The sequence below is a fragment of the Pseudophryne corroboree genome, chromosome 4 (assembly GCF_028390025.1).
Source record: "Pseudophryne corroboree isolate aPseCor3 chromosome 4, aPseCor3.hap2, whole genome shotgun sequence".
NCBI classification, from domain to species: domain Eukaryota; kingdom Metazoa; phylum Chordata; class Amphibia; order Anura; family Myobatrachidae; genus Pseudophryne; species Pseudophryne corroboree.
In genome coordinates, this window is record NC_086447.1 from 842,447,215 (window position 1) to 842,469,352 (window position 22,138).

The 22,138-nt window shown below is 46.3% G+C and overlaps 1 protein-coding gene across 2 annotated transcripts in view; it reads left to right on the forward strand.

The window, feature by feature from the left end:
* TRMT6 (tRNA methyltransferase 6 non-catalytic subunit) overlaps positions 1 to 22,138 on the forward strand; it is a 163,431-nt gene that overhangs the window by 639 nt on the left and 140,654 nt on the right. The window lies entirely within an intron of this gene.

Here is a 22,138-nt window from a genome sequence, read left to right on the forward strand (position 1 = left end):
AGCTGTGCCCCTCTCCCCACGCCGCCAGGTCCAGCTGTGCCCCCCTCACCGCTGAGTGGCTGCTGCCTGTTATATGCCCCTCACTGTCACCAGCTATCTACCCTTCACCTCCACCAGGACATGGCTTATATATTTTCCTCACTGTCACCAGCTATCTACCCATCACCGCCACCCTCTCCACCACCAGCTGTGCCCCCCTCCCTGCCGCCAGGTCCAGCTGTGCCCCCTCCCCGCCAACAGCTACGCCCCCCTTCCAGTCGTCAGCTGTGCCCCCCTCCCTGCCGCCAGCTGTGCCCCCCATCCCCGCCGCCAGCTGTCCCCCTGCCAGCTGTGCCCCCCCTCCCTGCCGCCAGCTGTGCATCCCTCCCCTCCACCAGCTGTGCCCCCCCTCCCTGTGATGCACAGTATGGTGAAAAAGTACATTTGTATCCTGCGCAATTTTATAGATTATTCGGTGCTGAAGAGGCAAGAAGTGTTCAAGGCCGTCCAGGTGCAGAAGAGAAAGTGAGTGGCTGCTGCCTGTTATGTACCCCTCACTATAGATATGCAAATTAGGTATATACGTTTGGCGCTGATATCTCCCTGATGTCTCAATAAAGAATAACAATTAAAATAGAGATTTTGAATGATAAACAATAAAAGGTACAGTACAATTCATGGATCCATTCTTGAAAAAGGTTTATGAAACCGAAACGCATTGTTTGGACTGCCTGCACTTTATATCCACACAGGAGGGGAGAACATCAGACTGGTCCTGCTAAGCCTACTGCTGCGGTGCTGTGCTTCTTAGCCCGGGACCAGCATTGCCATATAGCTAGCCCACCGCAGCACCTCTTTTGGATAAGAGACCTAAGTACAAATTGATGATCCCCATGCACTGTCACTTTATGGTACTGTGATTTATGGAAATGCACAGAGTCACTTTATTATTCTATTGCTAACTCATTGTGATAATGAATTGTACTGTACCTTTAATTGTTTATCATTCAAAATCTGTATTTTTTTTAATACAAATTGTTACTCTTCATTGATACATCAGGGAGATATCAGCACCAAACGTATATACCTCATTTGCATATCTATAGTTTTGTGGAACATAGTGCTCATTCCATTTCCGGTATACACGTGGCAGCTCTATATCCCCCTCACTGCGCGGTTAAAGGTGTATTTGTTCCTCCAGATATACCCCTCACTGCCACCAGGACCAGCTATGCACGCCTCTCAGTCACCAACTGTGCACCCCTCCCCTCCCTGTGATGCATAGTATGATGAAAAAGTACATTTGTATCCTGCGCAATTTTATAGATTGCCGTAAGAAGACCCAATGATGCAAATATTTTCTAGCTCTGTTTCTCATATTTAGGCCCCCATTTATCAAGCCTTGGAGAGTGATAAAGAGCACGGTAATAAAGTACCAACCAATCAGCTCCTTACTGACATATTATCAGTGTTTGGAAAATGACAGTTAGGACCTAATTGGTTTGCACTTTATCACCGTGCTATTTATCACTCTATAAGGCTTGATAAATATAGGCCATAGTTCAGTTTCCCCCTTTCCCTTTTTAGCCCCATGCTAATTACAGTCCTGAAAGTATGCAGTTAAGTTGCCGGCGGTCAGGATACTGATGCCTAGATCCCGACCGCTGACAATGCCGGCAGCCGGAATCCCGGCTAATGGGCTATTCCTACTTGTGGGTGTCTATTGACAATACTAAATTCCTTTGTCGTATGAACAACCCTTTATGAAGTCTAAGAACACTGTACGCTGTTTGCTTAAGAAGTACCGTAAGGGTACGCTATTTGCGTAATGATCGCTCCGCCGTAGGCGAGACGCTCAAGCGTCACGTTCGCTCACGGCCCAGTGATCACAGGACACGTTATTGGTTATGACTAGAGTAATGATTCGCTATGGCGTAGCATACGCTCGAGACCACGAGGAGGTCACCAGCGGCGCAGACGCTCACAACGCTATACCTTAATGTCTAAACCTTTTAACAGTGAAATACACAGAATACCTTAATGTGAATACAGGGTGTAAGTGCAACCTTGTGTAACCTGACTAACTACAAAGCTGCTTGTGCGTCACCGACGCTCAAGTGAACACTTAACACTATAGGAAATACACAGATACTGGTTTAGGGTCCAAAGCCTATTAACTGTATTATATCTAATATACTTGTAAAAGAGAATCACAGTACAAATGATACACTACAATATAACAGAGACTTCCTAACCACAGAACTAAACAATAAATACAAAAGGACAATACTACACTGACCTAAATGCAATACAGTACAATACAATCTAATACAATACAATACTAGCCTAGTCTAGGGGAGATATGAGAGAACAGAACAGAGAGCTGAGAGAGAGAGAGATGAGAGAAATTGGCTCACAGAAAGACAATGATTACAGAGAGAAACTTACGCACAAAGGGTATGATCGCCTGCGCCTCGATATCCAGCTCCCGGCTATCAGCAGATAACCGTTGATGAGAGAGTGAGAGCTGGATGTGGTCGGCCTGCCTATTTATGCCCCACACACAATGCAATCTCCTGGTCCTACAATCCCATTGTCCATTGGCCGAAGGAATTCGGCCCTGCATCATAACAAAAGGTCATAGGGTGATTCATACAGGTGGGCTGTGACGATTTCCAACAGCTCAGGTGGGTGGGAAACTGGGTTTCCCGCCGCATACCTGAGTATGTGTAAATAATAGTAATGGACATAAACTTCTTATGTCCATAACTATTCGCACGAGCGATTAATACGCTCCAAACCAACACCGGAATATTACTAATTAAATACTCTTCCGATGGGTACCAAACACTGCTGTATGATTCCTGTCAGACCCTTCGTACAATACAAAGAGGGATTCCTTTAACCAGGGACCTTCTATTTTAACCAAACTTTCAGAATCTATCAAGGTGACCATGATCTACAAACTACATTAATTGTGAACATTTGTAACGAATGAGTCGCACGCTACGACTACATAAACTCTACCGTAAATACGCATACCGCGCCTGCGAGTGCACGCTGTCGCGGGTATGCGCCTTCACGGGAGAGCGTACGCATGCGCAGCGCGGACCAGTGTGCGGTGCAAATATGGCAACGTGCATAGAGACATTTTTCTGACTTTGACAGTCCACCCTTTGGCAGTCAATAATAACTGCCACCTTCTAAAATATTTAAGGAGAAAAATGTAAGTCAGGGGTTAATTGATTTCCATGGTTGGGTAGGGGAGAAGAGTGGAGTAGGTGTGAAGAGGGTATGACCTAGTGAGAAAGCAGAAGCATGTGTGTATGAGTCCATGTTTGGAGGGTCATGTATCATCGTGCCGTACGTGTGGTAAATCAAGCTTCGAGGTATTGCGAAGTATACATTTGAATTCCTTCTTATCCTGTGGTACAGGTCTGTGGATGGGCTGTCAAACTCTACCGAGCTCATTTCGGCTGTGGTTGTAACAAAATGGGGATGCACATTTTAGTTGATGATACATGAATGGGGGAGGTATGTGGTTGCTGATATCTGTGCCTGTATTCCCTATCGTCTATGTGTGTCGTTACCTGAGGGTTGTAGAGATGAAGATAAAGAACACTTACGAAAAATGCAATGATATTCTATGTCAGGGAAATGTACATCTGTTGTTGAAGTTGTGTTCGGTATCTGTTGAGAGTCGTCTTCTTTGCGCTGTTTTGCTCCTTAGGCATGAGCAACAAGCTTTGTCAGTGCCATCAGATTTACAAAAATGTTGGGCTAGCGTGAGTTTAAAAATACTAGGGAAACTGGGGATCCATGGCAAAGTTCATCAAGTGTCCATTTTTAAAGTTGTCAAATCTTCTTCTTTGGTGCTTGTCTGTTGTCTGTATAGCGTCTCGTCAACTTCCTCGTCCAAGGGGGTCTTTGTATCTTGGGGAAAAGCAGAAAAACAGGTGAAAGAAACGGACCGTATAATCGCATTTTCATCACATTCTGGTTTCTATCATTGGGTCATAAATCAAATCCAGGTTAATTACGGTTTCCTCACTCCTCAAGCTCATCACTTTTGTACTTTGTTTGCACCTCATTAAAGCCTGCCCGCATCTAAATATCAATCCAATCGATATAACGACACCCAAGATACATAGTAGAAACTTTCCAACATCCATTATGACTCCTTGAGCCCAGTCTCCTAAACCGGAGAACCAATTTCGCGGGTTCAACCATGACACCCAACCAGTCAGCTCATTACCTACAGCAGCAAGGGTGAGATTGTGTTTTCGACGAAATTCCCACTTCAATTGGAGAATATCGTCCATCTTTTGGTCTATGACCTCTACCGGATCCTCGGTGCTATTTGTGATATACGTGCAACACTTTATGCCGTACTGTGTTGCCAATGTAACACAATATCCGCCTGTTACTGCTGTAAGATAATTAAGAACCATCCTATGCTGAACTAGTTCTGTTTTGTAAGCTTGAAGTTCTCTTCCAGTGTATCTAAACGTGTCATCATACATTTCAGTGATATTATCTAACAAATTGGCGAGTGCGGAAATGTATCTATAATTCATCACACCTCGAGCGGTACGAGTGAAATCTAACGCTACCAGAACCTGAATCCCGGTGGATTCATGGATAAGATCAGAGGCCGGATGCTCTAACCTTTCTGACAGTTGTCTTTTAACTCGGTGCTCGTAATGAGTGTGAGTATAAGGAGCTTGGGCACCACGGTGTATGTCCTTCATTTTGTCATGTGTAACAGTCATCACTTCAGGCAATACTTTTCCAATATAACACAATCCTTCAGAGTTTGGGGCAAGCCACTTGTACGCCTTTCTCCCGCATATGAAATATGCGTCATCGGGGAGAACATAAGGGACGGAGAAGGACATGACCATGTTACAAACCTTCCAGGTGAAATCTCCTGACCCTAATTCTTCCATCTGCTTAATGCACGTATCAGTTTGTACGATATGTGCACAGTATCCTGGTGATACCTCTCCAACTCTAGTAATCCTATTTCCTAAGGTATATCGATACCGAAAAGATTTTCCTCTACTGGCTATATGGCGTACGAGCTCTGTATCTGTAGGCATTCTATCTGCTCTGTGTGAAAAGGTCATGGTAAGGTTGCTCCATGACACTTCCCAATTTCCCGGTTTTCTGGGATTGGAGATGTTAAAACATATGAGGGACCTATCCACATGGTATTGGTGGAGCTTCAAACTAGGAGGGCTGGAGATGTTAAACCTCCGGTCCACCGGTCTCCCACCACTTAGCTCAAGTACCTCCCCTAACGTTAAAGGAAATGGTACTAGCCCTGATTTGCTGTGACCCTGAGGTACTTGAGAGCATACCCAACAATCTGTTTGGTTTAACACGTTACCCACTAAGGAGTGATAGTCACTCAATGGATGCCGGTCCATATGGATATTAAAACTGGATTGGCATTTCTTTATGCACCCATCTTCAACCAGATTATCACAGAGCCTACAGATACAATTTTCTTCAGCTAACAATCCATCACAATTTCTTCTATCGGATCGTTTTCTGATACTCGCCTTTGCTTGTTGGTTTGGTTGATCTTGGAAAACTACGCCTCCATCATCATAATCGGAACCCATTCCAGAACCTCTTTCAACCTCTATGGTACTCTCGCCGGAACAGACTGCTCTGGTCAACATCATGGTTAACATCAAAATCCGGATCACAGTCTCTTGGGGCAAGTCCATCTTTGAGGAGGAAATAGAGAAGAATGAGAAGGGGGAAAAAGAAATTTTAAGGGAGAGGGGCTGGGAAGTGGAGAAAAACAATAAAAGGGAGAAGGGAGTCGACAACTGCTTTCGGTCTTCAAGGCTCAGGTGCCGCCTCAGTCCTCCTGGAACAGACACTCTAGTGATACAACCTCTACCGTCTGTTCCTTATCACGGGACTTCTCTGGATCAGCAACCTTTTTGCAGTGGGATGAATGGACCCAAGTCTCTCTCTCAGCAACCTTCAATGCTGTGGTGCTAGTCAATAAGACCTGGTATGGTCCTTCCCATCTATCAATAAGACAACCTGAGCGTAGAAAATTTCGTATCATTACATAATTCCCAGGTTCAATGTCATGACAATTACTATCTGGTAAATCAGGAATCACCAACTTCAGATTATCATTTTGATTCCTCAACTGTTTACTCATGTTAATTAAGTACTTTACAGTTACTTCATTGTTACATTTCAAATCATCCTGAGGGTTAATCATGACATGCGGTTGTCGACCAAACAAGATTTCAAAAGGAGACAGATTAAGGGGGGACCTGGGAGTGGTTCTGATGCTATACAAAACAATGGGTAAAGCTTCTGGCCACGTCAATCCTGTCTCTGTCATTACTTTACTCAATTTATTTTTAATAGTGCTGTTCACTCTTTCGACCTTCGCACTCGCCTGTGGACGGTACGGAGTGTGCAGCTTGCTATCAATACCCATTAATTTACACATTCCTTGAAAGACATCACCTGTAAAATGGGTACCCCTATCACTTTCAATGATTCTAGGGATACCATATCTACATACAAATTCCTGCACAATTTTCTTAGCTGTAAACATAGCGGTATTTGTAGCTGCTGGAAAAGCTTCGACCCAATTCGAGAAAACATCTATACAGACAAGTACATATTTCAAATTTCGACATGGGGGTAATTGAATGAAGTCAATTTGTATTACCTGGAAAGGGCCGCCGGCAGGTGGGATATGGGATGGTTCTGTAGGTATTGCTTTTCCAATATTCTTTCTCAGACAGGTAAGGCATGACATTGCTCTTTTACTCGCATGAGAGGAGAATCCTGGGGCGCACCAGTATGCTCTTACCAATTTGCACATCCCCTCCTTGCCTAGATGAGTCAGCCCGTGAGCTGCTTCAGCCAGACATGGAAGGTATGCCCTGGGGGCCACTGGTTTACCATGTCCATCTGTCCAGAGCCCTGAGGACTCCTGGCCATATCCCTTTGCCTTCCAGACTGCTCTTTCCTGTGTGGAACACAAATTCTGCATCTCACACAACTTCTGTGTGTTGATGGTATTAAATACCATCAGTTGTGTGGTGTCTGTCCGTATGGGGGTAGCAGCTGCAAGCTTTGCGGCTTCGTCTGCTCGGCTGTTACCAAGTGACACTGGGTCTTGACTATATGTATGTGCTTTACATTTGATAACAGCCACTCTGTCGGGTTCCTGTATCGCTGTTAGAAGCCTTTTTATATGAGCTGCATGCGCTATCGGTGTGCCAGCTGCCGTCATGAAATTTCTGAGCCGCCATAGGGCTCCGAAATCATGGACTACCCCGAACGCGTATCTGGAATCGGTGTAGATATTGGCAGACTTACCCTTAGCCAATTCACATGCTCTGGTTAGGGCGACCAGTTCAGCAACCTGGGCTGAGTGAGGTGGGCCTAGCGGTTCCGCTTCTATGGTGTCTTGGTCATCTACGACTGCGTATCCAGTACACAAGTCTCCCGAGTCTGACTGTCTGTGACAACTACCGTCCGTGTAGAACGTGAGTTCTGCATCTTCCAGTGGATTGTCACTGATGTCAGGCCTTGCGGTAAAATTTTGGGTCAAATATTCCATACAATCATGTGTATCTTCCTTTGCATTAAATCCTCCTTCCCCATCACTCTCACCTTCCACCCTTTGTGTCTGACCAGGCACACCTGGGAGAAATGTTGCAGGGTTTAATGCACTGCATCTCCTTATGGTGATGTTTACTGGGGCCATTAATGCCAATTCCCATCTCGTAAACCTTGCTGATGAGACGTGTCTGGTTTGGGCAGAATTCAATAAGGCAGATACCGCATGCGGTGTATGGATTGTGAGGTTGTGGCCTAGCACGACATCTTCGCTTTTTGTCACTAGCAATGCTATCGCCGCAACGCTACGCAAGCATGTGGGGAGGGATCGCGCTACCGTGTCTAGCTGGGCGCTGTAGTATGCAATTGGCCTGCTGGTGTCACCGTGTTTTTGTGTTAGTACACCTGCTGCGCACCCAGCACTTTCTGTTCCGTATAGTTCAAAGGGTTTCCCATAGTCTGGCATACCTAGTGCTGGTGCCTGCGTTAGACACTGTTTGAGTCTCTCAAATGCTGTTTCGGATTCGTCTGTATGCGAAATCCGATCAGGTTTGTTTGAGGAGACCATTTCCTGCAAAGGTAGCGCCAATATGGAAAACCCTGGGATCCAATTACGGCAATACCCACACATTCCTAGAAACGTCCTGATCTGTTGCTGGGTTTGTGGCAGTGTCATGTCTCTAATGGCTTGGATTCTATCAGCGGTCAGGTGTCTCAGTCCTTGTGTTAGACAGTGTCCCAAATATTTTACCTTAGTTTGGCATAATTGTAACTTGTCTTTGGAAACCTTGTGACCTGTGTCTGAAAGATGAAACAGGAGCTGTTTCGTATCCTTCAGGGAAGCTTCCAATGAATCAGAACACAGTAGTAGATCATCCACGTACTGTATCAACACTGATCCACTCTCCGGTTGGAAAGACTGTAAACAATCATGCAAAGCCTGAGAAAATATACTTGGACTATCTATGAAACCTTGGGGTAACCGAGTCCACGTGTATTGGACTCCTCTGTATGTGAATGCAAACAAATATTGGCTGTCAGGGTGCAGAGGTACCGAAAAGAATGCGGAGCAGAGGTCAATAACAGTGAAAAATTTGGCAGTGGGAGGAATTTGCATTAGGATGACAGCTGGATTAGGCACTACGGGGAACTGACTCTCAACTATTTTGTTAATCCCCCTTAGATCTTGCACTAGCCTGTAACCCCTCCCCCCACTCTTTTTAACAGGGAAGATGGGACTATTTGCTGTGCTGGACGTTCTTACTAGAATGCCCTGTTGTAGCAAGCGCTCTATTACGGGAAAAACTCCTAACTCCACCTCTGGCTTCAGAGGATACTGTGGGATTTTTGGAGCTATCCTACCATCTTTTACTTGTACAACTACTGGAGCTACATTTGCCATTAATCCAGTGTCCTGTCCATCTTTTGTCCAAAGTGACTCTGGTATCTGAGATGTCATCTCTTCTACTTGGGATGGATTCCTATTTGTCATAATGGAATGTGACATTAATTTTGATGGGGAGTCTAACATGTCTCGTACTTCCTGAGCGTGATTCTCAGGTATGTCCAAGAATACACCTTCAGGAGTACAATAAATGACGCAACCCATTTTACATAGTAAGTCTCTTCCCAGGAGATTAGTTGGTGCCGATGCAGCCAGCAAAAAGGAATGCTTGGTATGCAAAGGCCCTATTGTAATCTCGGCTGGTTTGCTAACAGGGTAGTGCTGGACTACTCCTGTTACTCCCATGGCTGGAATTGTCCTACCAGTGGTTCTCATGCCCACTGTCGAATTTATCACTGACTTGGCCGCCCCTGTGTCTACAAGAAAGTTTAAAGTTTTACCAGCTACATTGATTGCAATTTCTGGTTCGCTTCCAAGACTAGCAATCAACTTAACTGGGTGCAGATTACAGGTATGGCCACACCCCTATTGGGTATGCTGACCTCCCTGAATCCCGTTGGCAGCAACTACTTGTGAGGGGGTTAGCTGGGAACTACCAGAGGCATGCCAATCTCTGTTCGGGGGATATCTTTTTGTTTCCCCTGTATGTGGCTCAAAACTCCGCCTCTGTGGACCCTGCTCCCAATGTCGTGTGTTGTGTTGTTGTCTAGGGGGTTGAAAAGATCTTTGTACATTCTTTGTTCTACATTCTCGTGCAAAGTGTCCCGGTCTGTTACAAGAAAAACATGTTATTACACTTGCCTTACCCACAGGATTCGGTGGTACATACGCAGGCTGCCTTGTGGTCAGCGCCTGTATACTTACGGACATCAACTTATCACTTTGCGATTCCCTGTGCCTAGTGATATTTCTGTCGTGATCAATAGCAGCCTCTCTCAATGTGGACACTGACAGACCTCGCCAACATGGCTGCGTGGTCTGTACCCTAGCTTTTAATGTTTCTTTCAAACCATCCATCAGTACAGATACTGCTACTTCTCGATGGTTTGGGTTGGTCTTAATGTCTTCTATACCAGTGTACTTTGCCATTTCTAATAGTGCCCGGTGAAAATATTCTGTTGCCGTTTCGGACTCCTTTTGCTTAATGGAAAATATTTTATTCCATTTAACAACGGCTGGGAAATACTCCTTTAGCTGTAAATTTATCCTTTTTACATTATCCTTGTTGTACACGTCTGTAAGCGGTACATCTTTATCCAATGCACAGTCAGCTAAAAATTGAGTTGCGTCAACATTGGAAGGTAAACAAGCTCTTAGTATCTGCCAATCCTTGTTGTTGGGTTCTACAGTGTTACCTAGATCCCTGATGTATTTTTGGCTAGCAACTAAATCCTTCCTGGGGTCAGGAAATTCGGACACTATTGTTCTTAATTCCATTCTGGAAAATGGAGTGTACATGGCAATGTTCCTTATGGGAGTGGCTCCAGACACATCTGTTTTCCATTGGGAACTGCTATTACCCTTACAGGAGCAATTCTAACAGCCTCTTCCTGTGTAGATTCTACAGCTTGTTGTGGTACAATTGTTTCAGTGTAGTGCATGGTGCCGTACTTACCCGTTGACACGACCTCACCTATCCCTCCGCTAGGGGCTTTCACTAATCTCGTGGGTGTCGCTGTGCCTACTGTGGTCTCTGCTATGGTGGCTGCAAGAGAGAGAGCTGAAATTGTTGCTGAATCGTCTTCTTGATCACACTCCTGAGGAAGGTTCAAAACAGGGTACATCTTGCACGGGTTAATACTTGCATGAGTTATTTGGTTAACATCATTAACATTTACAAGGTTACTAAGAGTTTTTGTTTTATAACCCAGTGCGTTTCTCTCCGTAATCAACTTCTCTCCTGCAATGTATGGTGGAGGAGGAGCTGTGGCTATCAGCTTCCTGACTGCCCCAGATCCTGCCGCCAGAGCCAAACCTCTCTGTATCTCACCTTCCTGGTGCCATAACTGTAAATAATCATGATGTTGAATTCGTCTCTTTGCTGTTTTACGAGACATATCCTCCTCCTTAAATTTTGTAACACTTCTGGACTAAAGCTACCTATTCTTGGGAATTTGTCCCTGTCTTGTACAGTCATTCTCTCCCATTCATCACATAAAGATTCGGTGTGACTTCCATATTTTTCACACATTACATATCGTGCCGACCCAACTGGTCGGTTCACAGAATCAACCTGAACCAAGGTTGATCGCCCCCTACCTGAGCAACTGGCCCCCATAGTCTGCAGGTGTTGCTTAGTCCTCCTTGGATCTCTGTATCAAGGTTTTCAGCAAGCCTTTACAGACAACCAAATTACTCCACAGTAGGCCGGCGGTGGCGGTTTACCGAGTACCCCACTCACTCGCCCACCTCGACCAATACGACCTGATCACACCGACGTGGTGCTGGCGTACTCGATACAGGGCCCCTATGGAACCTTCAGTTTACTGGAACATATGAGGGTTACCCGCAGGACACTTACTCTTTCCAGTAAAGTTGGGGTTGTTAGATAGTTCCTGAGTGACCAGCGAACTTCCCTTCCAAAAATAAAAAATTACACAAATCACGTCAGAATGTACAAATAGCGTTTGTGACCACTTTACTCTAATGGTATTAGGTCAGATTACTAACTACTGCACACAATTACGTGTGGTCCAATCGTTCAGTACACAAGCACTACTTGTTATGTACTGAAAGATCAATGGAATCGATGTTTCCGGCCGCGATTCCTTCAGCAAGAGCTTGTATGGCCTATATGGGTTCTGCACCAACACCCCAGGCGTTGTGCCACTGGACTTTTATAGCAGACCTTTTACCTTACGACCTCCTGGTCTTGTTACCTTATGACCTCCTGGTCTTGTTACCTTATGACCTCCTGGTCTTGTTACCTTATGGTCCGCTATACTCTAATGCTCAAATATTATTTAACCAGGGATGCCTCCCTAGCCACCGTATATGTCACTTACACGTATGTCCCTTGACGAGTACCCGGCTTTCCTTTTGGTTCCACCTTAAAGTTGTATAAACTTATGTATACAAAACCACACTCACTCAACACATGTACACTTTGTTTCTATATCTATTTCTGCGCAGAAATTGTCTTCAGTCCAACAGTGTTACCAATTAGGAGTAGGATCTGTTAAACTAAATTTCAGATTTTTCCAAAAATAGATTTGCGTTATTTACCGCGTCGCGTTACTTATCGCCTTTGCGCTAATTCTCGCTTTGCGCTAATTCACCTTTTTCGTGACTTGAGCTACGTGAGCGTAACCGGACGCTACGTTGCGTAATGTACGCTGCGTGCGTCTGCCTTTTGGATTGCGTACGCTAGTCTTTGTTAGCGACACGTGTACGCAATGCAAAGATCCACCGTAACACAATATATACTTTTATCAATGTAAATGATCCCTGATCATCTACCGCAATCCACACTGACTGCCTTGTCTCCTAGACAAATCGTGTGTTGTTCTATACTTTAACTATTACCTTTACTATGAAATAACAGCAAATCTCTTTTTAGCACTTTCTATCAACTATAAAAATTGGCAAACAGGAATAGTGATATACGAAATTGAAAAAGAAATGCAGATAAATGTATGCGTGCGTGTATACGCAAGACAGAAGAGAAATAAAACAGTTTTTAAAAGACACAAGCGTTTTGTTCTTACTTCCGGTTCCCGGATTCCTTCAGCACTCTTTATCTAAGCGAAGCAGACGCTTATCCCGTCAGCACTGGGAGATAACCTCCCACCCTTTGCTGGGGGATAATGTCTGCTGATCTACCTAGTGCAGATATGAGAAGGATAGGACGAGTCCCCAATTGACAATACTAAATTCCTTTGTCGTATGAACAACCCTTTATGAAGTCTAAGAACACTGTACGCTGTTTGCTTAAGAAGTACCGTAAAGGTACGCTATTTGCGTAATGATCGCTCCGCCGTAGGCGAGACGCTCAAGCGTCACGTTCGCTCACGGCCCAGTGATCACAGGACACGTTATTGGTTATGACTAGAGTAATGATTCGCTATGGCGTAGCATACGCTCGAGACCACGAGGAGGTCACCAGCGGCGCAGACGCTCACAACGCTATACCTTAATGTCTAAACCTTTTAACAGTGAAATACACAGAATACCTTAATGTGAATACAGGGTGTAAGTGCAACCTTGTGTAACCTGACTAACTACAAAGCTGCTTGTGCGTCACCGACGCTCAAGTGAACACTTAACACTATAGGAAATACACAGATACTGGTTTAGGGTCCAAAGCCTATTAACTGTATTATATCTAATATACTTGTAAAAGAGAATCACAGTACAAATGATACACTACAATATAACAGAGACTTCCTAACCACAGAACTAAACAATAAATACAAAAGGACAATACTACACTGACCTAAATGCAATACAGTACAATACAATCTAATACAATACAATACTAGCCTAGTCTAGGGGAGATATGAGAGAACAGAACAGAGAGCTGAGAGAGAGAGAGATGAGAGAAATTGGCTCACAGAAAGACAATGATTACGGAGAGAAACTTACGCACAAAGGGTATGATCGCCTGCGCCTCGATATCCAGCTCCCGGCTATCAGCAGATAACCGTTGATGAGAGAGTGAGAGCTGGATGTGGTCGGCCTGCCTATTTATGCCCCACACACAATGCAATCTCCTGGTCCTACAATCCCATTGTCCATTGGCCGAAGGAATTCGGCCCTGCATCATAACAAAAGGTCATAGGGTGATTCATACAGGTGGGCTGTGACGATTTCCAACAGCTCAGGTGGGTGGGAAACTGGGTTTCCCGCCGCATACCTGAGTATGTGTAAATAATAGTAATGGACATAAACTTCTTATGTCCATAACTATTCGCACGAGCGATTAATACGCTCCAAACCAACACCGGAATATTACTAATTAAATACTCTTCCGATGGGTACCAAACACTGCTGTATGATTCCTGTCAGACCCTTCGTACAATACAAAGAGGGATTCCTTTAACCAGGGACCTTCTATTTTAACCAAACTTTCAGAATCTATCAAGGTGACCATGATCTACAAACTACATTAATTGTGAACATTTGTAACGAATGAGTCGCACGCTACGACTACATAAACTCTACCGTAAATACGCATACCGCGCCTGCGAGTGCACGCTATCGCGGGTATGCGCCTTCACGGGAGAGCGTACGCATGCGCAGCGCGGACCAGTGTGCGGTGCAAATATGGCAACGTGCATAGAGACATTTTTCTGACTTTGACACTATGACACCCACAAAGAGGGAATAGAACTTGTGGCGAGCACAACGAGTCCGCAAGGGGACTCTTTGCATTCGCCCCACTGCTGGCATACTGACAAGCGGGGTGCCGTTGTCCGTATACTGACAGCCAGCATCCTGATTGTTAGTAAATCCTACTGATCCCCTCCTGAGTACCTGTCAAATAAATGACAGCCCCATATTAGCATATGCTGTGCTGTGTCCAGGCCGGAGAAGAATTGGCTGCAGACGGGGACCCTGGTGTTTCTGGCTCTCTATTCTGTGTCCAACTAATGTGGAACAGCTTATATGTATGTTGGGGCAACTCCCAATGTTTTAAATTAGTTACTTTTATATGGTTGTCGGAAGTGCAACAATAGGGTAGCTCGGTCAGCAACTCTATGGTTAGATAAAATACACGGTCAGATAAAATGCAGTGTCAGACGGACAGCCAGTCACCCTACAGATATCCTAGCCATACCCCAGGAGATCTCTCTCAGTATATGGCCACACAGTATCTGTTCTCCCCCTAGTGAGGAGACCTTTCTCCATTCCTTTCCATGTGTAGGATTAGGAGAAATGTCCAGCGGTCGGCCAGATGCAGCCAATTTTCAACTTTAACAATATTGCATCGACTGATCCATATTTTCGGATCGGACGCCCAGCATACGCTGTACAATTATCTGCCCCATCCGCTGATAATGTGCGGATCGGACAGATTATTGTTTAGTGTATGCCCAATTTAACCAATAATTAAATAGTTCCTTCATTCTGAATCAGTCATTTATTTATTTTTCAGTTGATATCCAGCACCAGATCCGCAGGCAAAATCATTTATTCTTGAGAGTATAACATCCTGTCTATTACCAGTTTATTTGCTAAATTCTAATGCCGCTACGCCAGTGGTTCCCATTCTTGAATCATGCCACCCTAGAGCGTCAGCATTTGTTTTCACGGCACCCTAGGATAAACGTTTATTCTTCATATATTTTGGCAAAAAATATTACATGAATGAATTGTGCCTACCTGTCCTCCTTAGGTTCCGGTATGTGGTGGTGTACAGTTGTGCTTGTGTTTTGTCACATGTTGTATTATTAGCAGCGACTAGCACTGGTTTTCCCTATCAACTTGGCTATAAATAATTTGATTTGGTCCTGGATCACCAACCTGAGGCACCCCTGCAAGATCCTTATGTCACCCTAGGGTGCCTAGGCACTCAGTTTGGGAACCACTGCACTAAGCAATGTGTACCCAGCTAATATGTCGGACTGACGAGCCGACATATTGAATCTTGTGTACACATCGGAATAATTTAATGAAGGGATGGAAAGATTGCTGTTCCATCCTTAATTAGCATACACCAGGTCGCATACGATATCACCCGGTTGGCGGTGCTGCACAGCCTAACGGTTGGCGTCACATGCAACTGCAGGCATCCATATATCGGGAATTCCTGACTTGTCGGTAAAAGGGTTTGGGTCGACTCAACTTAGGTCAATCATGGAAGGTTGACAGGGTCATTAGGTCGACAGGGTCATGAGGTTGACATGTATTAGGTCAAAAGGTCGACATGGGTTTTTGAACTGTTTTTGATGTCGTTTTCTTTGTGAAGTGACTGGGAACCTCAACTAGTGCACCTTGTCCCCTCGCACAGGTTACCGTTCCCAATTGTAATCCACGTGGATCGTCAAGTACGAAAAACTCCAAAAAATTTGAAACACTCATGTTGACCTGATGACCTAGCACATGTCGATCTAATGACCATGTTGATCTAATGCATGTCGTCCTTCGGTGGTCGACCTAATGACTGTCGACCTAAGCTGTGTCGACCTAACGACGTATCCCGTTGGGGAAAAACTGCCGGCATTGAATAGGTCAGAACCCCTTCCGACCTAAACCTGTCGGAAACTGCCATCTTTCTGACAAGACGGCAGTTTCCGACAAGAATTTAATACCCCCCCCACCCTTAGAATTAGTACAGACTATTTCCTGAAATTTGTTTCTCTAACGTCCTAGTGGATGCTGGGGACTCCGTAAGGACCATGGGAAATAGACGGGCTCCGCAGGAGACAGGGCACTCCAAGAAAGAATTAGGTCTACTGGTGTGCACTGGCTCCTCCCTCCACGTCCCTCCCCCAGACCCCAGTTAGAATCTGTGCCCGGACAGAGCTGGGTGCACTTTAGTGAGCTCTCCTGAGCTTGCTAATAAGAAAGTATTTTGTTAGGTTTTTTATTTTCAGAGAGATCTGCTGGCAACAGACTCTCTGCTACGTGGGACTGAGGGGAGAGAAGCAAACCTACTAACTGCGGATAGGTCGTGCTTCTTAGGCTACTGGACACCATTAGCTCCAGAGGGATCGAACACAGGAACTCACCCTTGGTCGTCCGATCCCGGAGCCGCGCCGCCGTCCCCCTCGCAGAGCCAGAAGCAAGAAGCCGGCGAGAGAAGTAAGAAGACGTCAAAAGCGGCGGCAGAAGACTCCAGTCTTCATATGAGGTAGCGCACAGCACTGCAGCTGTGCGCCATTGCTCCCACATTAACCCGCACACTCCGGTCACTGTAGGGTGCAGGGCGCAGGGGGGGCGCCCTGGGCAGCAATTAAGTACCTCTGGCATAAAAAGAGCATATATACAGTTGGGCACTGTATATATGCATGAGCCCCCGCCATTATTTTGCACAAAATCGCGGGACAGAAGCCTGCCGCTGAGGGGGCGGGGCTTCTTCCTCAGCACTCACCAGCGCCATTTTCTCTCCACAGCTCCGCTGAGAGGAAGCTCCCCAGGCTCTCCCCTGCAGAATCACGGTAGAAAGAGGGTAAAAAGAGAGGGGGGGGGGGCACATAAATTTAGCGCAAAATCACAAATACAGCAGCTACTGGGTAAACACTAAGTTACTGTGTAATTCCTGGGTTATATAGCGCTGGGGTGTGTGCTGGCATACTCTCTCTTTGTCTCTCCAAAAGGCCTTGTGGGGGGTCTGTCCTCAAATAGAGCATCCCCTGTGTGTGTGGTGTGTCGGTACGATTGTGTCGACATGTTTGACGAGGAAGGCTATGTGGAAGCAGAGCAGGTGCAGATGAATGTGGGGTTGCCGCCGACGGCGCCGACACCTGATTGGATGGATATGTGGAAAGTGTTAAATGATAATGTAAACTCCTTGCATAAAAGGTTGGATAAAGCTGAAGCCATGGGACAGTCAGGGTCTCAACCCATGCCTGATCCTACAGCGCAGAGGCCGTCAGGGTCTCAGAAGCGCCCACTATCCCAGATTGTTGACACAGATATCGACACGGATTCTGACTCCAGTGTCGATGGCGATGATGCAAAGTTGCAGCCTAAAATGGCTAAAGCCATCCGCTACATGATTATAGCAATGAAGGATGTATTGCACATTTCAGAGGTAAACCCTGTCCCTGACAAGAGGGTTTATATGTTTGGGGAAAAAAGGCAAGAAGTGACTTTTCCCCCTTCACATGAGTTAAATGAGTTATGTGAAAAAGCTTGGGAGTCTCCTGATAGGAAAGTGCAGATTTCCAAACGGTTACTTATGGCGTATCCTTTCCCGCCAACGGACAGGTTACGCTGGGAATCCTCCCCTAGGGTAGACAAAACTTTGACACGCTTATCTAAGAAGGTGGCCCTGCCGTCACAGGATACGGCCTCCCTAAAGGATCCTGCAGATAGGAAGCAGGAAGGTATCCTGAAGTCCGTTTATACACATTCAGGTACCCTACTGAGGCCGACAATTGCGTCGGCCTGGATGTGTAGTGCTGTAGCAGCATGGACAGATACCCTGTCTGAGGAACTTGATACCTTGGACAAGGATACTATATTACTGACCCTGGGGCATATAAGAGACGCTGTCCTATATATGAGGGATGCCCAGAGAGACATTTGCCTACTGGGCTCTAAAATAAATGCAATGTCAATTTCTGCCAGAAGGGTCCTGTGGACTCGGCAATGGACAGGTGATGCCGACTCAAAAAAGCACATGGAGGTTTTACCTCATAAGGGTGAGGAATTATTTGGGGATGGTCTCTCGGACCTAGTTTCCACAGCTACGGCTGGGAAGTCAAATTTTTTGCCATATATTTCCTCACACCCTAAGAAGGCACCGTATTACCAAATGCAGTCCTTTCGATCGCAAAGAGGCAAGAAAGTCCGAGGTGCGTCTTTTCTTGCCAGAGGCAGGGGTAGAGGAAAGAAGCTGCACAATACAGCTAGTTCCCAGGAACAGAAGTCCTCCCCGGCTTCCACTAAATCCACCGCATGACGCTGGGGCTCCACAGGTGGAGCCAGGAGCGGTGGGGGCGCGTCTCCGAGATTTCAGCCACCAGTGGGTTCGCTCACAGGTGGATCCCTGGGCTATACAGATTGTGTCTCAGGGATACAAGCTGGAATTCGAAATGATGCCCCCTCACCGTTACCTCAAATCGGCCCTGCCAGCTTCCCCCATAGAAAGGGAAGTAGTGTTAGCGGCAATTAACAAATTATATCTCCAGCAGGTGGTGGTACAGGTTCCCCTCCCTCAACAGGGAAGGGGTTACTATTCCACAATGTTTGTGGTTCCGAAACCGGACGGTTCGGTCAGACCCATATTGAATTTAAAATCCCTGAACATTTACCTGAAAAGGTACAAGTTTAAGATGGAATCGCTCAGGGCGGTTATTGCGAGCCTGGAAGAGGGGGATTTTATGGTGTCTCTGGACATAAAGGATTATTAACTGCATGTCCCCATTTATCCACCTCACCAGGAGTACCTCAGATTTGTGGTACAGGACTGTCATTACCAATTCCAGACGTTGCCGTTTGGTCTGTCCACGGCACCGAGAATATTTACCAAGGTAATGGCGGAAATGATGGTGCTCCTGCGGAAGCAAGGAGTCACAATTATCCCATACTTGGACGATCTCCTCATAAAGGCGAGGTCCAGAGAGCAGTTGCTGATCAGCGTAGCACACTCTCGGGAGGTGTTACTACAGCACGGCTGGATTCTGAATTCTGAAGGTGTTTCTCCCGGAGGAGAAGGCCCAGGAGCTCGTGACTCTGGTCAGAGACCTCTTAAAACCAAAACGGGTGTCGGTGCATCAATGCACGCGAGTCCTGGGAAAGATGGTGGCGTCATACGAAGCCATTCCCTTCGGCAGGTTCCATGCGAGGACCTTTCAGTGGGATCTGTTGGACAAGTGGTCCGGATCGCATCTTCAGATGCATCGGCTGATCACCCTATCCCCCAGGGCCAGGGTGTCTCTTCTGTGGTGGCTGCAGAGTGCTCACCTTCTCGAGGGCCGCAGGTTCGGCATACAGGACTGGATCCTGGTGACCACGGATTCAAGCCTCCGAGAGTGGGGGGCAGTCACTCAGGGAAGAAACTTCCAGGGGCTGTGGTCCAGTCAGGAGACTTGTCTGCACATCAATATCCTGGAACTAAGGGCCATATACAACGCCCTGAGTCAAGCGGAGCCTCTGCTTCGCAACCAACCGGTGCTGATTCAGTCAGACAACATCACCGCAGTGGCTCATGTAAACCGCCAGGGCGGCACAAGAAGCAGGGTGGCGATGGCAGAAGCCACCAGAATTCTTCGCTGGGCGGAGAATCACGTGCAAGCACTGTCAGCAGTGTTCATTCTGGGAGTGGACAACTGGGAAGCAGACTTCCTTAGCAGGCACGACCTCCACCCGGGAGAGTGGGGACTTCATCAAGAAGTCTTCACACAGATTACAAATCGATGGGAACTGCCACAGGTGGACATGATGGCATCCCGCCTAAACAAAAAGCTACAAAGGTATTGCGCCATGTCAAGAGACCCTCAGGCGATAGCTGTGGACGCTCTAGTGACACCGTGGGTGTTCCAGTCGGTTTTTGTGTTTCCTCCTCTTCCTCTCATACCCAAGGTGCTGAGAATCGTAAGGAAAAGAGGAGTGAGAACAATACTCATTGTTCCAGATTGGCCAAGAAGGACTTGGTATCCGGAACTGCAAGAAATGCTCACAGAGGACCCATGGCCTCTGCCTCTCAGACAGGATCTGTTGCAACAGGGGCCCTGTCTGTTCCAAGACTTACCGCGGCTGCGTTTGACGGCATGGCGGTTGAACGCCGGATCCTAGCGGAGAAAGGCATTCCGGATGAAGTTATTCCTACGCTGATAAAGGCTAGGAAAGATTTGACAGCAAAACATTATCACCGTATATGGCGAAAATATGTTGCTTGGTGTGAGGCCAGGAAGGCCCCTACAGAGGAATTCCAGCTGGGCTGTTTCCTTCACTTCCTACAGTCGGGAGTGACTATGGGCTTAAAATTAGGGTCCATCAAGGTCCAGATTTCGGCCCTATCCATTTTCTTTCAAAAGGAACTGGCTTCTCTTCCTGAAGTTCAGATGTTTGTAAAGGGAGTGCTGCATATTCAGCCCCCTTTTGTGCCACCAGTGGCACCTTGGGATCTTAACGTGGTGTTGAGTTTCCTGAAATTTCACTGGTTTGAGCCACTTAAGACCGTGGAGTTAAAATATCTCACGTGGAAAGTGGTCATGCTATTGGCCTTCGCTTCGGATAGGCGTGTGTCAGAATTGGCGGCTTTGTCATGTAAAAGCCCCTATCTGGTTTTCCATATGGACAGGGCTGAATTACGGACTCGTCCGCAATTTCTGCCGAAGGTGGTGTCATCTTTTCATTTGAACCAACCTATTGTGGTGCCTGCGGCTACTCGTGACTTGGAGGATTCCAAGTTACTAGATGTAGTCAGGGCTTTGAAGATTTATGTAGCCAGAACGGCTGGAGTCAGGAAAACTGACTCGCTGTTTATCCTGTATGCATCCAACAAGCTGGGTGCTCCTGCTTCAAAGCAAACTATTGCTCGCTGGATCTGTAACACGATTCAGCAGGCTCATTCTGCGGCTGGATTGCCGCCTCCAAAATCAGTAAAGGCCCATTCCACAAGGAAGGTGGGCTCTTCTTGGGTGGCTGCCCGAGGGGTCTCGGCATTACAGCTTTGCCGAGCAGCTACTTGGTCGGGTTCAAACACTTTTGCAAAATTCTACAAGTTTGATACCCTGGCTGAGGAGGACCTTGTGTTTGCTCATTCGGTGCTGCAGAGTCATCCGCACTCTCTCGCCCGTTTGGGAGCTTTGGTATAATCCCCATGGTCCTTACGGAGTCCCCAGCATCCACTAGGACGTTAGAGAAAATAAGATTTTACTCACCGGTAAATCTATTTCTCGTAGTCCGTAGTGGATGCTGGGCGCCCGTCACAAGTGCGGACTTCTGCAATACTTGTGTTCGTTATTGCTTAAATAAGGGTTATGTTATGTTTGCATCAGGTTGTCTAATGCTCTGTTATTGTTCATACTGTTAACTGGGTAAGTATCACGAGTTATACGGTGTGGCTGGTATGAGTCTTACCCTGGATTCCAAAATCCTTTCCTTGTACTGTCAGCTCTTCCGGGCACAGTTTCCTTAACTGAGGTCTGGAGGAGGGACATAGAGGGAGGAGCCAGTGCACACCAGTAGACCTAATTCTTTCTTAGAGTGCCCTGTCTCCTGCGAAGCCCGTTTATTCCCCATGGTCCTTACGGAGTCCCCAGCATCCACTACGGACTACGAGAAATAGATTTACCGGTGAGTAAAATCTTATTTTTTCTTAGACTACATATATGCTCTCCATATACCAAATTTGAACAAAATCTGAGCTGGTGAGGTAAAATTTAAACAAAAAGTGTGTTGGTTTGACACAGTGATCCTCATTTTGAGATGCGTCGGTGAGGGTGAAGTCTAAGTGCTTGGGTGGAAAGCCTTGTCTTCTCCCTGGGCAAGGTCTGGAGACCGGGAAAATACAACTGACTGAGC